The following is a 15,927-nucleotide window of genomic DNA, read 5'->3' on the forward strand; positions in this document are numbered from 1 at the left end:
TCACTTAGAAAACTTTGGGTGTAAATATCATTTCAAAATAGCATTTAAAAATAAAGCGCGCGTAGAAATTAAAGACGGTTCCTATAGGATACTATAGTCGTTATGGGTGCCTAACACCTTCCCGTAGCGAAAACAACTCCCGGACCTCGATTCTCAAGGGTTTTGCTTACTTTTTTCCCTTCCCAAGAAAAAATAAGATATCACCGGTTTAAAAGGTTCAAATGTAATCAATGTTTGACACCCGAAAACCAAGATAAAACAGCTGGCGACTTCACTGGGGAGATTCGAGGGTTACGCCTAGTCTTTATTTCCACGCTTGCGCTTGTATTTTTACTTGTTTCTTTTACTTGCTTTCCTATGTGAATAAATGTTTAATTTCTTGCAAACGTGTGGGGTGAGAATATCAAAAGTCCTGCACCCGGGCTGAGTGAACTTAGGATCTAGGAGGGATATAATCGACAATTCATTCCGGGGGTTGCCTCGTGTTTTGGATTATGCGATCAATCCCACATAGCTGAGGCATTTTGGGGGTGATGTTGTCGACGCGTGTTGTCGCGTTTAGGCACTTTACCTCTAATTGTTCTATGACGCTATGAACCGTAGATAACCAAACCCATCCATGGCCATTTTCTAGGACGTAGTGCGGAGGCTAAACCGAGTGTTGTCTCGAGTTTTAGTCGTCACGCAATACTACACTCAAGTTAGACCTTCCACGTATAATCATGGAGCGAGTGTTGTCTCGTGACACCATGAGGTACGTCGGAGAGGTTGCAACTTGGGAACCTTTTTTAGAACCCTGTTACTATTATCCTAAAGCCCTAGATTCACCGGACACCGTGTCCACCCATGACTCCTCGACTTTGAATCTCAACCCACTATGTTTTCTCCGAACTTGAACATAATCATGCATTCATGCATGCATGCATACATGCATAAACTTTTTTCCATGCATTGTTATCGAAGGGCTTAGACAAGTTGAATTTGTAAACGTTGTAGGGATGAAGATGACTAAGTCCTACAAGTTCAAGGAAGTGGATTTGGCTAATTTGAGAGGTTTGGCACTCAAGATTGAGGATCCGACTGGTTTCCGACGTCGTTACGGGGCTTTACTTACTATTCTCTAGACCCATGTGGACGAGAAGCTTGTGCACACTCTAGTGCAATTCTATGATCAGGACTATCGGTGCTTTACTTTTCCGGACTTTCAGCTGGTGCCTACTCTAGAGGCTTATTCTTCCTTGATGGATCTGTCTATTGCTAAGGGGGTACCTTTCTCAGGACTTGAGCCTCCTCTTACTCCATTGGTTATTGCTAAGGATCTCTATCTCAGGACCACCGATGTCTCCAAGAATCTTGTCACTAAGGCACGTATCCGAGGGTTCACTTCAGAGTATCTTCTTGGGAAAGCCAACCTTAATACCACTTGTCAGGACACTCTCGAGGCTATTCTTGCACTTCTCATCTACGGGCTTATTCTCTTTCCGAATCTTGATGGCTTCGTGGACATGAATGCTATTATGATCTTCCACTCCAAGAATCCGGTTCCCACTTTGCTAGCTGACACATACCATGCTATTCATGATCGTTCCGGCAAGGGTCGTGGCTACATTCTTTGTTGTGTGCCTCTCCTCTATAGGTGGTTTATTTCGCACCTTCCGGAGTCTTTCCATGACAATCCGGAGAATTGGTCTATTTCACAGGGGATTATGGCTCTCACTCCTAATGAAGTGGTTTGGCTCACTCCCGCTTCTAGGGTTAAGGAAATTATCTTTGGTGGTGGTAAGTTTCTTAATGTACCTCTTCTTGGTACCCGGGGTGGAATTAACTATAACCTGGAGCTTGCTTTGCGACAATTTGGTTTTCCGATGAAAGATAAGCCCATCAATCTTGCTACAGCTCCTTACTTCTTTCACTACTCCAATGCTCCCACAGGAATAAGAGAGGATTTCATGGAAGCTTGGACTAAGCTTCGGAAGAAAGAGGTGAAGCATATGGGTGTAAGGTCCGGTATTGCTCACGAGGCCTATACACAGTGGGTGATAAACCAAGCTGAGGAGATTGGTATGCCTTACCCCTCTATGAGATATGTGTCTGCATCTGTTCCTACCATGCCTTTGCCTCTACTCCCACCTACCCAGGAGATGTATCAGGAGCATCTAGCTATGGAGAGTCGGGAGAAGCATCAGTGGAGAGCTAGATACTATGAGGCTGAGAATTTGATCATGACTTTGGATGGAAAGGATGAGCAGAAGACTCACGAGGTCTTGACACTGAAGAAAGAGCTAGCTAAGGCTAAGAGAGAGATTGAAGAGAAAGATAGATTGCTCATGAGGGACTCCAAGAGGGCTAGAGGTGCCCGTGACTTCTATGCACGATACTGTAGCTATGAGTCTGAGTCTGAGGACGACGCTTCCACTTCCTATGCTTGAGGGTTTCTTTTTCCTGTTGTTATTTCCATTTGTTTATGTCAGAATTGTCTTGTAAAACTATATGTTGGTTGTTTGTTTCCCGTTTATGTTAATTGTTGTTTAGTAATGTTTACAAGTTTATAATTTGTCTAAAACCCTTCGGTAACACAAAAAGAGTCTTTTTGCATATGCATTAACACATTTCATGCATCATATGCATTCATTGGCCACAAAGGACTTCTCTCGTGCTCATTGCCTCCTGGTTTTGTCCGCCGCAGTCTGAAAAGTGGCTCGTGTTCGCAAAGTCTACCAACCAGATAGAATTCATCAGACAAGATTTCACAAGAGAAGAATGATGGCTAATTTTGAAGAAGAAAATGCTCAGCTCTGTGCCGAATTGGCTGCTATGAAAGAAGATTTGGCTAAGGCTCATGACGCTATGTCCGCTATGATGGCTGCACAGGAACAACCAGCCACTTCTGTTCCAGTTACTGCTGAGGTGATTCCCTCTATCCCACTGTCTACTGTGGCTACTGATGCTCGGTTTGTTATGCCCAACGGCCGTCCTTATGGCCTCTCAGCTTACTACTCTCCTAATACCGCTGATGGTGTCTCTGGTTTTGCTGGTCAAGGATAGATTCCTGTATCCACTGCTATGCCTCAGGTGACTACTGTTGTTACCGACCCTATTGTACACACTGTGCAACAGGTGATTGATGTTGACACTCCGCGTGGACAAGATCCCGCAATGGAAGCTATGAAGAGACAGTTAAGGGAGTTGGCTGGAGAACTCCGTGAGGTCAAGGCTAGCCGAGGAAACAACGGTGCTCCTGCTAAAGCTCGTGATCTATGCTTGGTATCCCGATTTGAGGTTCCTAAGAAATTCAAAGAACCAGAATTTGACAAGTATAATGGGACTTCTTGCCCACACAACCATGTTATCCGGTATGTCCGAAAAATGGCTAATTACGCCGATAATGATGCGCTGATGATCCATTGCTTCCAGAGTAGCTTGACAGATGATGCAGCAGATTGGTACACTAGTCTGAGCAAAGACAACATCCATACTTTTGAAGAACTCGCTGCTGCTTTTGAAGGTCAATATGAGTTCAATACCCGTCTAAGGCCAAATAGGGACTCTCTTAAAGCCCTATCTCAGAAATCAGATGAAACCTTCCGTGAATATGCTCAGAGGTGGAGAGGGGCAGCTGCCCGTGTTTCTCCTCGACTTGATGAGGAAGAGTTAACACAGACATTCCTGAAGACTCTGAAGAAGGAATATAAGGAAAGAATGATAGTCTCTGCTCCAAACAACTTTTCTAATATGGTTACAATGGGAACTCGTCTAGAGGAGGCTGTCCGAGATGGTATTATCGTCCTTGAGAAGGGTGAATCTTCAAACAGTGCGCCAAAGAAGTATGGTAATGGTCACCACAAGAGGAAAGAATCTGACGTAGGGATGGTATCTGGTAACCCATCTGCAGCTGCTACACAATTGCCCTTGCCCTATCACTACATGCAGTACTCTCAACATCCCTTCTTCCCGCCATTCTATCAACAGTATCCTCTACCACCGGGTCAACCACCAATGCCCGTCAATGCCATTCCTCAGCAAGTACAACAACAGCCTCCCGCTCAACAGCAACGGCAGCAACAACAGGGTCCCCGACCCAAACCTTCTTTTCCACCAATACCAATGCGGTATGGTGAGCTGCTCCCCACTCTACTGGCCAAGGGACACTGTGTTACTAGACCAGGAAAGCCTCCGCCTAATCCGTTGCCTCCCAGGTTCCGACAGGATCTGACATGTGAGTTCCATCAGGGCGCTCAAGGCCACGATGTTGAAGGTTGCTTTGCTCTGAAATATATTGTGAAAGACCTGATAGAAAAGGGACGGTTGACTTTTGAGAATAGTGTTCCTCATGTTCTTGACAATCCGCTTCCAAACCATGCTGCCGTCAATATGATTGAGGCCTTTGAAAGGGTTCCCGTTCCTCAAGAGGATCCCATGTTGGATGTCCGCAATGTCGTTACTCCCTTGGTGCCATTACACGTCAAACTTTGCCAGGCTTCTCTGTTCAAACATGATCATGCTTCTTGTCCGGAATGTCTTCGGAATCCTATGGGCTGTGGTGTTGTGCAAAATGATATCCAGAGTCTGATGGATGACAAGCACTTGATTACCAGTGATGTATGTGTGATTGTACCAGTGTTCCATGACTCTCCTGTTGAAAGTGTATCTCAGGCAAAGAATGTTGAGCCTTTGGTGATCAGGTTACCTGGTCCGGTATCTTATACCTCTACCAAAGCAATTCCCTACAAGTATAATGCAACCATGATTGAGAACGGGGTGGAGGTGCCTCTGGTATCCCCAGCCATAGTTGATAATGTTGCTAGTGAAGTTACAGCTCTCAGAGGCGGGAAAGTCCGTCCACCCTTGTTTCAAAAGAAGGGAGTGACACCCATTGCCACAATAACACCACCAGTTGCTCCTCCTGTTGACAAGAATACCGGCCCAGCAGGCCAATCTATCGAAGAATCCAATCTGGACGAAATCCTGAGGCTTATCAAGAAAAGTGACTATAAGATTGTTGACCAGCTACTACAAACCCCATCAAAGATATCCATCTTGTCTCTGCTCATGAGCTCAGAAGCCCACAGGAAGGTATTAATGAAGATACTGGAGCAGGCTTATGTTGACCACGAAGTCTCTGTGGATCAATTTGATGGGATAGTAGGTAATATTACTGCTTGCAACAGTTTGGGATTCGGTGATGATGAACTCCCCGAAGCAGGGAAGTATCACAACTTGGCTCTACATATCTCGGTGCACTGTGGGTCTGACGTGATATCCAACGTTTTGGTGGACACTGGATCATCGTTGAATGTAATGCCTGAGTCCACACTAAGGCAATTAAGCCATCATGGAATTTCCCTGAGGGGTAGCAGCTATCTGGTTAAGGCTTTCGATGGATCTCGCAAGGATGTTCTCGGGGAAGTGGACTTGCCAATTACCATTGGTCCCGAGACATTTCAGATTACTTTCCAGGTCATGGATATTAATGCCTCTTACAGCTGTCTCCTCGGAAGACCGTGGATCCACGACGCTGGAGCAGTCACTTCTACTTTGCATCAGAAGCTCAAGTTCATGAGGAATGGTAAGATTGTCACTGTGCATGGTGAAGAGGCATTTCTGGTTAGCCAGGTATCATCTTTCTCTTGTGTTGAAGCAGGGTCCGCTGAAGGGACGTCGTTTCAAGGCTTGACTGTCGAGGGTGCAGAACCCCGGAGGGCTGGTACTGCTATGGCTTCACTGAAAGACGCCCAGAAGGCTGTCCAGGCAGGGCAAGCTGCCGGCTGGGGCAAAGTGATTCAGATTCTGGAAAACAAGCGTAAAGAGGGCCTTGGATTCTCTCCAACTTCTGGTGTTTCAAAGGGAACCTTCTACAGTGCTGGGTTCATCAACGCTATTACTGAAGATGCTGCTGAAGGAAGTCACGTGCCTACATTTGTTATACCAGGAGGCACTGTGAAAAATTGGGAGGCCATTGATGTTCCTTTAGTCATGCATGCTTCCATGTAATGTGTTTTGTTGCTCATGTTTTTTGTTTTCAAAATAACAATCCTTTCGCTCTGCCCAAGGCGAAAGTGATATCATTGTAAGGGCATGTTTGTTTCGGCATTGCCGTTATCAATAAAAGTTGTCGTTTTTCTCACGACTCTTTGTTTTTTACTTTTTAGTGCCTTTTTCTTGGAAATAATGGTAATGCCAGAAAAAACCAAAACATCTGTATTTTCTTATTAATTTCAAAAATCTGCATGAAAAACTTTTTCTAAAATCATCCCAATCATATTATGCAGATTGAACCATAATAAACCCGTTGAACACAGTGACCCTATGGTTCATCCAAATTTTGAATTCCCTGTATATGAAGCTGAAGATGAGGATGATGATAATGAAGAGATACCGTATGAGATCACTCGACTGCTTGAGCGAGAAAGAAGAGCCATTCAGCCTCACCAGGAGGAAATTGAGCTTATCAACCTGGGTACTGAAGAAAACAAGCGAGAGATCAAGATCGGTGCTGCACTTGAGCCAGAAGTGAAAAGGAAGATTACTCAACTTCTCCATGACTATCCAGATTTCTTTGCATGGTCCTATGAAGATATGCCGGGTCTAGATCCCAAGATTGTGGAACATCGGATACCGACAAGGCCTGAATGTCCTCCTGTCAAACAGAAGTTGAGAAGGTCTCGTCCAGACATGGCTCTTAAGATCAAGGCTGAGGTGCAAAAGCAAATTGATGCGGGTTTCCTCATGACAGCTGAATATCCTGAGTGGATTGCCAACATCGTACCGGTACCAAAGAAAGATGGGAAAGTTCGAATGTGTGTTGATTACAGAGACCTGAATAAAGCCAGTCCAAAAGATAACTTCCCATTGCCTCATATTGATGTGCTTGTTGACAGTACTGCTCAATCCAAAGTGTTCTCCTTTATGGATGGTTTTTCTGGTTATAATCAGATACGAATGTCACCTGAAGATAGAGAAAAGACGTCCTTCATTACTCCGTGGGGAACGTTCTGTTATAAAGTGATGCCGTTTGGCTTAATAAATGCTGGTGCTACTTATCAAAGGGGTATGACCACTCAGTTTCATGATATGATTCACAAAGAGATCGAAGTATATGTTGATGATATGATTGTGAAATCAAGTGATGAAGAGCAGCATGTTGTGTATTTGAAAAAGATGTTTGAAAGATTGAGAAAGTACAAGCTGCGGTTGAATCCTAACAAGTGCACATTTGGTGTAAGATCCGAAAAGTTGCTAGGCTTCATTGTCAGTCAAAGAGGCATTGAAGTTGATCCTGACAAAGTCCGAGCCATCAGAGAGATGCCGGCCCCTCAAACTGAGAAGCAAGTCAGAGGTTTCCTCGGACATCTGAATTATATTTCAAGATTCATATCTCACATGACTACTACTTGTGGTCCCATTTTCAAATTGCTCAGAAAGAATCAGCCTGTTGTATGGAATGATGAATGCCAGGAAGCTTTTGATAGCATCAAAGAATACCTGTTGGAACCACCTATCCTTGTCCCGCCAGTGGAAGGAAGGCCTTTGATTATGTATCTGTCAGTGTTGGATGATTCAGTGGGCTGTGTTCTCGGTCAGCAAGATGAGACTGGTAAGAAAGAGCATGCCATCTACTATCTGAGCAAGAAGTTCACCGACTGCGAGACTCGGTATACAATGCTTGAAAAGACTTGTTGTGCCTTACCCTGGGCTGCCAATCGCCTGCGTCATTATATGGTGAATCATACAACTTGGTTGATATCCCGAATGGATCCAATCAAGTACATCTTTGAGAAGCCTGCTGTCACTGGAAAGATCGCACGTTGGCAAATGCTGTTGTCTGAATATGATATTGTGTACAAAGCTCAGAAAGCAATCAAAGGAAGTGTCCTTGCTGAGCATCTTGCTTGTCAACCTCTTGATGATTACCAGCCAATTAAGTTTGATTTCCCAGATGAAGAGATTATGTATCTGAAGGCAAAAGACTGTGAAGAGCCACTGATCAATGAAGGGCCAGACCCCAATAGCAAGTGGGGATTGGTGTTTGATGGTGCTGTTAATGCTTATGGTAAAGGGATTGGAGCCATCATTGTAACTCCGCAGGGACACCACATTCCTTTCACTGCTCGAATAACATTTGAATGCACAAACAACATAGCTGAATATGAAGCATGCATCTTGGGTATCGAAGAAGCCCTTGATCTGAGAATTAAGCACCTTGACATCTATGGAGATTCTGCACTTGTTATTAATCAGATAAAGGGTGAATGGGAGACTCATCATGAGAAGCTGATCCCGTACCATGACTATGCAAGACGTCTGTTGACATACTTTACCAAGGTTGAGTTGCACCATATCCCTCGGGATGAGAATCAGATGGCTGATGCTCTTGCTACTTTGTCTTCCATGTTCCGTGTGAATCACTGGAACGACGTGCCCGTGATCAAAGTGCAGCGTCTTGATAGACCCGCTCATGTGTTTACTATTGAAAATGTGCCAGATCAGGTTGATGAAGATGTGAATGATAAAAAGCCTTGGTATTACAACATCAAACAATTCTTGCGGAATCGCGAATATCCACCTGGTGCTTCCAACAGAGATAAAAAGACTTTGAGAAGATGGGCTAGCAAATTCTTTCTGGACGGAGAAATCCTATACAAGAGGAACTATGACATGGTCTTGCTGAGATGTGTTGACAAACAAGAAGCTGAGAAGTTGATGCATGATGTACATGATGGCACCTTTGGGACCCATGCTTCGGGCCACACTATGGCAAGAAAGCTGTTAAGAGCCGGCTATTACTGGATAACTATGGAGCGTGACTGCCACAAACATGCTAAGAGATGCCACAAGTGTCAAATTTATGCTGACAAGATTCATGTGCCTCCACATGCTCTCAATGTTATCTCTTCCCCGTGGCCTTTCTCTATGTGGGGCATTGACATGATCGGGAGAATTGAACCAAAGGCTTCCAATGGACATCGTTTCATCCTAGTGGCAATTGACTATTTCACCAAGTGGGTTGAAGCTGCTTCCTATGCAAATGTGACCAAGCAAGTGGTTGTCAAGTTTATCAAGAATAATATCATCTGTCGATATGGTGTTCCCAATAAGATCATCACTGACAATGGTTCCAATCTGAACAATAGCATGATGCAAGCTTTATGTGAAGAATTCAAAATTGAACATCACAACTCTTCTCCTTATAGACCTCAGATGAATGGTGCAGTTGAGGCCGCTAACAAGAACATCAAGAAGATTGTTCAGAAGATGGTCACTACTTACAAAGACTGGCATGAAATGTTACCTTTTGCCCTGCATGGTTACCGTACTACAGTGCGCAGCTCAACCGGGGCAACTCATTTCTCTCTTGTGTATGGTATGGAAGCAGTTCTCCCTCTGGAAGTGGAGATTCCATCTCTTCGAGTAATCATGGAAGCAAAATTAACCGAGGCTGAATGGTGTCAAAGTCGGTATGACCAGTTGAATTTGATTGAAGAGAAACGTATGGATGCTATGGCTCATGGACAGTTGTATCAAGTGCGAATGAAGAATGCTTTTGACAAGAAAGTCCGACCTCGAGAATTCAAGGAAGGCGAACTTGTATTGAAAAGAAGGATAAGTCAGCAACCCGACCCAAGGGGCAAGTGGACACCTAACTATGAAGGTCCTTATGTTGTCAAGAGGGCTTTCTCTGGTGGTGCTTTGATTCTTACCCACATGGATGGTGTTGAACTCCCAAATCCTGTTAATGCCGATATAGTCAAGAAATACTTTGTCTAAAAAGAAAAGAACAGCGTGGTAGGTTGAAAACCCGAAAGGGCGGCCTAGGCAAAAATGCGCTTCCCAGTGGATCGAAAACCCGAAAGGGCGATCCAGGCAAAAGTTAGGGACAAAAAAATGAATATGAAAAAGCTCGCTGAGATTGTACGCAACTCAGGCAAGAATGAGCGCCTCGATGAGCCGAAAACCCGAAAGAGCGGTTCATGCAAAAATGAGGTCAATAAAAGACAAGTAACTATATCTGGCAAATCACCATCCCTCCTTGGGGCATCTGCAACTGTCAATGATCTTCTTCATCAGAGGCTTCTGTACTCGTGAATTCAAAATTTCTATGAAATGTAGCGGTCATCGTGTTCAATGTATCACCAACCAATAAAATTACCATTTTCCAAGCTTTGTAAATCCGTGAAGTCATGCCTTTGGCTGACTCTCACTCTTCTACATCAATTTGAGCCTTTCTATTGTTTGAAATTCTATTTCCTTTCTACTTTCAAGGCTTTATACAAAATATTTCCTTTCCAATTGATAATGTTAATGTCTGAAACAAACATCTTTGAAAATTGAAAAATCTTTTCCTGTCTATTTTTGAAAGAAAACCTGAGCAATAGGGTACATTTCAATGAAACATGCATGAATGAATGAATGTCAAGGTCTATTTCAATACATGTTACAAGCAGGTTACTCCCCGGGATGATCTGTGGTCAATGGCAAGAATGAAAAAACAGAATGAAAATGAAAAATTGAAAAAATGAAAATGAAAAGCTCGCTAAGTTGAAAACCCGAAAGGGCGACTTAGGCAAAAAATGAGCACCCCGCTGATTGACAACCTATGAAGGCAATTCAGGCAAAAATGGGGCAATGAAAAGAATCTTATCCCCCGGTGAATCGAAAACCCGAAAGGGCGATTCAGGCAAAAATGGGGTTTGAAAATGAAAAATGAAAAAATTGGAAAGCATTGACCACAGATGCGAACATCCAATGTTCATCCAGCACTGACACGCCTAGCAACGGCGACCTGTATCCAAGAACCTTCCAAGGGTCCCTCCTTTACAAGTTTTATCGCCCTCAGCCATGGTTTCGATACGTCTCTCAACGACGGTCTCTCCAAAGAGGTTTCCCCCTGTGAATATGTTTCAACACGAGCCATTACGTGCCCAATCTTCCAATGTTTTGTCTATCTCTGTGAAACTTCCTTGTCAAACTGCCAATCAATCATGCATTTCAAGCATTCATACATGCATAAACATGCATTTTATGTGCTCATACATCCAATGATCTTGCTATACCATACATACATGTTGCATATCCAACTGTCAATTCCAAATGTCAAGCTCAATTTCAATTTCAATTCCAACTGTCAATTTCAATTTCAACTGTCAAATTCAATGCAATCTCAACTCTCAAACTCCAATGTCAATGTCAATGTCAATTTCAATGTCAATGTCAATATCCAATGTCAATGTCAATATCCAATGTCAATGTCAATGTCAATTTCAATGTCAATGTCAATATCCAATGTCAATGTCAATGTCAATGTCAATGTCAATTTTTCAATTCAATTCCAATCCAATCTCAAAGTCAATTGCAACTCTCCAATTCAATGTCAATGTCTATGTCTCAATCCAATTCCAACTTCCAATGTCTCTTTCAATTGCAACTCTCAATCCAATGTCTATGTCTATGTCTCTGCTCAATCTCAACTTTTAACTTCTCTTTCAATGTCAGTTTTCAATTCAAATCAATGTCAATTCACTCTCAATTTACTCTTGGGCCAACAAAAATGGTCATGTCTACCCTCAAATCAAGTCAATGACAATTTACCCTCAATTGGTATCTTGTTAAACCAGACTTTCAAGTTGTATCTTGATACTGGTCAAGTGCCAGGTTCGATCCAAAAAGAACCACTTGTACCTACTTATATACCTATGCTTCCGGACAAACGACAGGTTCAATCTAAAAGAACAGTTTGTACCCAGCTTATGCTTTGTTATCGGTCAAACGGCAAGTTCGATTTGAAAAAGAACAGTTTGCACCTTCCCACATGACGTGGTGATAATCCAACAAGCAAGTTCGATCCAAAGAACAGCTTGTATCAACCCTTTTGTCTATGACTCCAGCCAAACGGCCAGTTCAATCCAAAGAACGGTTTGTGTCTGCCTATCTGTTTGTATCTTCAATCAAGTGTCAAGTTCGATCCAAAGAACAGTTCGTATCTGCCTATATGTCTATGTTTTCGGTCAAGTACCAAGTTCGATCCTAAGAACAACTTGAACCTATCTTTTGTTTTGTATTCCTTGGTCAAGTGGCTAGTTCGACCCAAAGAACAACTTGTACCTTATTTTCTACTCCCTGGTTGGTCTACCCTATCAATGTCCACCGGAATCCCCAGTGACATGACAGGTTCCATAGACTTCAGTTGTTTGTCTTGCATTCATAATCAAAGTGTTGCATGGCATTCATGTTTTTGAAAATCTGAAAACGTATTTTTATGCCCAAAAGCAGTGCAAATGTTAATATTTAAGTGTCTTCGTCCCGTCAACTCAAAGACTCCGTCTCTTGATTCTCCGGACAAAGAAACTTAAATAGGGGCAGCTGTTATACCCTAATTTTATAAGTCATTTGAACTGTCTCTGATCAATTGCATCTTTCTCTGCATTTTATTTCAATGTTATTTGCAAAGTTCACACACAAGGATATTTTAGTCATTTCCTATGTCAAATTTCTCTCAGTCTTTCAAAATTTTGGTTGAGTCCTTTCAAGTAGTGTGAATAAGTCTTCATTTCAAGTCTATGTCAAAATCCAGTTCAAAAATTGCATTTGAAGTCATTTTGAGTCAGTTTTGCCCCTAGGGGCATTTTAGTCTTTTCATGTGTTAAAGCTCTGTTTAAACCCTTAAAATTGTCTCTGAGTCTTTCAAGTTGGTTTAAATAAACTGTTGTCTCATTTCTCTGTTAAAAATCCATTCTAAATTTGCATCTGAGTCATTTACAGTTGTTTTAGCCCCAGGGGCATTTTGGTCATTTCACACGAAATTTCGGCAGAGAGAGGTTACTTTAAAGTACCTCATTTAGGCCATTGGTCCGTTTTAGTCCGTTTTGTCAGTTTTAATTGTTTCACTTTACGTTTAGTCAAATTACCATTTTTTTATTCCAATTTTATTTTTAGTTTTTTTTCTAAGTCCTAAAGTTTCTAATTTTGCATTTTAGTCCTTGTGTCATTTTTTCCTTTGTCTTTTTTTTTCGTCCTTATTTTTCATCATTTTGCAGATTAGTTTTTTTTTACAGTCCAGTCCTTTTTTCTTTTTATAAGAATAGTCCATGAACTTTCAAAATTTGCAGGAAGGTCCCCAGGTCCAAAATAAGCCAAGGCCGAATCATTTCAGGTCCAAATCCAGGTGTCCTATTCCTATTGGTCCAATCATTACACTTGGCACCTATAAATAAGGGCCAACTCATCATTGCACAGCAGATACCATTCATCAGATTACACATCATCAACAACGTAATCACCTTTCTCTCTCTCTCTTCCAACTCTCTCCGTCGTAACAAACTATTACGGCCACCACAGTCACCACCGTAACTGAATTGAACCACCGTAACAAACACCAAATCACAACAATTTTTCACAAAATTCGAACCAATTCATCACAAATTCATAGAGTTTCATCACAGAAAACCAAAATCCAGGATTCGACAGCAAAAACAATTGGAATTGAAGTGTTTGTTTCGAAGAGTTCTCAGTGACTCTTACGAGAATCATCATCATTGAACTTCGAATCTCTGCAATTCAAGCATGAATCCGCCACCGAAGTGACGAACCACGCGATCACAGAGAGATTGGGAAGAGAAGAAGAAGAATCAAAGGGAATCTGAACCAGCGAAGAGGAAGAAGAGGAAGAACTGATTTATTTTCAGTTTCGGAGTAAAACTTACCACAAAACATCAAAAGAAGATTCAGAGTCCAAGTTTCTCCGAAGAATCCAGTTCAAATCTCCAATCAAGTTCAAGTAAGTCCATAAAACCTCCTCGTTTCTTCATATAATCATCATCGAAGGTTTAATTGCGAAAATAAACGGTGAATCAAAGAGGATTTCGAAAAGATTCCAAAAATTTTTTTGAAACGAAACCCTAGAGCACAAAATCTCAGGGATTCACCGTTTGTTTCACGAAACAAAGTTCAGATTCGTAATCAGCGAAGGAAACGAGTTAGATCAGGGTTTAATTCCAAGAATTTTGAGGAAAAAGTTCGAAACCCTAAAAACGAAGGATAAGTCCGATCTACTTCGTTTTCTCCATGTTTCCACCAAAATAACCTTGGATTCGTAAAGAGGGAAGGAAGACGGACGTTTTCATGTAAAAATTTCTTTCAGATCGTCGGAGAAGATGAATGTTCATCTTCCTCCGCCGTTCCTCCGCCGTCCTTCCCAGTTTCCGGCCAGGGTTAGGTTGCAGAGGTTTTAGAGAGAGAGAAGAGAGCTTTGCAATGTTAGAGAGAGAAAGAGGGAGTAGAAATGAGGAAAAAACCGGTTCATGACCTTATATAGGCCACTGAACCGGTTTGACCCATGGATTGACCCGTCCAGTTTCCTTTTTTTGTTTAGGGCCTGGGCTTTTGGCCTGCTTTTTTCGTTTTTGCATTTTTCTTGCTATCTCTAACACTGCTTTGTGATACTTGCACCCCTGCTTGCTCAATCTTTTCATAAAAAATCATAAAATTTTTTCTAATGTGTGCTCAATCTTTTTCTTAACATTTTGGTGACATTATTTTGTGCAAAAGCCTGTGAAAAATATTTGAAGCATTTTTTTCTCTTATTTTTGTTAGAATTAATAATTTTCTTACACTTTTTAGTCCAAAAAACCTTTAAAAAAATTCCTAAAAATTCATATAGGTTTCTTGATAGTTTTGTAGCATTTTGTGATAATTTTCACATGTTGAAATTGGTTAAAAAAGAAGGTGTTGATTTTCTTGCTATTTTTGTCATATTTTGTGCTAAAAATGAATAGAAATTTGTTTGATTTTAATTCCAATTGCTTGATGAATGTTGGTGACCTATACCACTTGATTTCATAGGGTTTTAGCTACTGTTTGTGTTTAATGTTGGTGCATAATTGTGAATCTTGGTAGGTTGCTTAGCTTACAAGTTACTTGTGTAAATAAATAATGCAAATATGCTTGAAGTTTGTTTTAAAATGCCAAGTAAATCATGTTGCCTTAATTCCCATTCCAAGACTTGACTCTAAACCTTTAAAAATGTATTGGAATGTGTGAATTATAGGTCATATGGTTCTTGCATTCTATGAACAAATTTTAGCCATGTTTGCACTCATTTTCTATCCTTTATGTTCTAGTGTTTCTCTTGCTTTATTTCCTTTGGTATTGCCTTATGCTACTAACCTTTTCATTTCATGTTTCATATTCATCATAAGCATCTCCATTTCATCCCATATTCATCTCTATTCTTTTTGCAATTTAATTTGTACCAAAGTTAGAATGTAACACTTAAGAATTTTGTAATATTCCTATGCTTTTAATTTCTTGGCAAAGAGGCCATAGAATGTATCTAGGATGTGATGTAAAGGACAATGGACTCTAATAATGTACACCGACACAAACACCGACACATGCACACACATCACTATGTAGCTAGAATATGCATGTTTAGATGTATGTCTAGGATTCCATGTTTAGATGAATGTTTAGGCTTTATACTTAGAAAAATCTTTCCAAAAAAAAATATGAACAAACTTCACTCAAACTATTTTCCAGATAAACCTTGGGATCCAAAATCCCATTGTATTTTCTTTTTTCATTTTCTTAATCAAATTTCAATGAAAATAATCAAACTTGGACCACATTTTGCAAAATGACTAATCAAACCTCACTCTTTTCATAAATTCTCATGCCTTTAAGGCCTCTCTCTTATTCTTCAAATTCCAATTTTCAAACTTAAAATCAACCAACAAAAACAAAAACATTTTTGGAAGAGAACTACGGTGGATTTGATCCCTTAAACGGGTACGTAGGCAAGGAACAAAATTCCTTCAATTCAACTAAAATAAAAATCCAAAAACATTCTTCTCCCTCCAATTCTTCACTTAGCAAACTTTGGGTGTAAATATCATTTCAAAATAGCATTTAAAAATAAAGCGCGCGTAGAAATTA

The 15,927-nt window shown here is 41.2% G+C and overlaps 1 pseudogene; it reads left to right on the forward strand.

Moving 5' to 3' along the window:
* Positions 1–13,208, forward strand: part of LOC146937510 (uncharacterized) — a 32,890-nt pseudogene extending 19,682 nt beyond the window's left edge.
* Positions 13,209–15,927: the final 2,719 nt, after the last annotated feature.

Source organism: Medicago sativa, chromosome 3 (assembly GCF_051527215.1).
Source record: "Medicago sativa cultivar Bolivia chromosome 3, Bolivia_mono, whole genome shotgun sequence".
In the NCBI taxonomy this organism is placed as follows: Eukaryota; Viridiplantae; Streptophyta; class Magnoliopsida; order Fabales; family Fabaceae; genus Medicago; species Medicago sativa.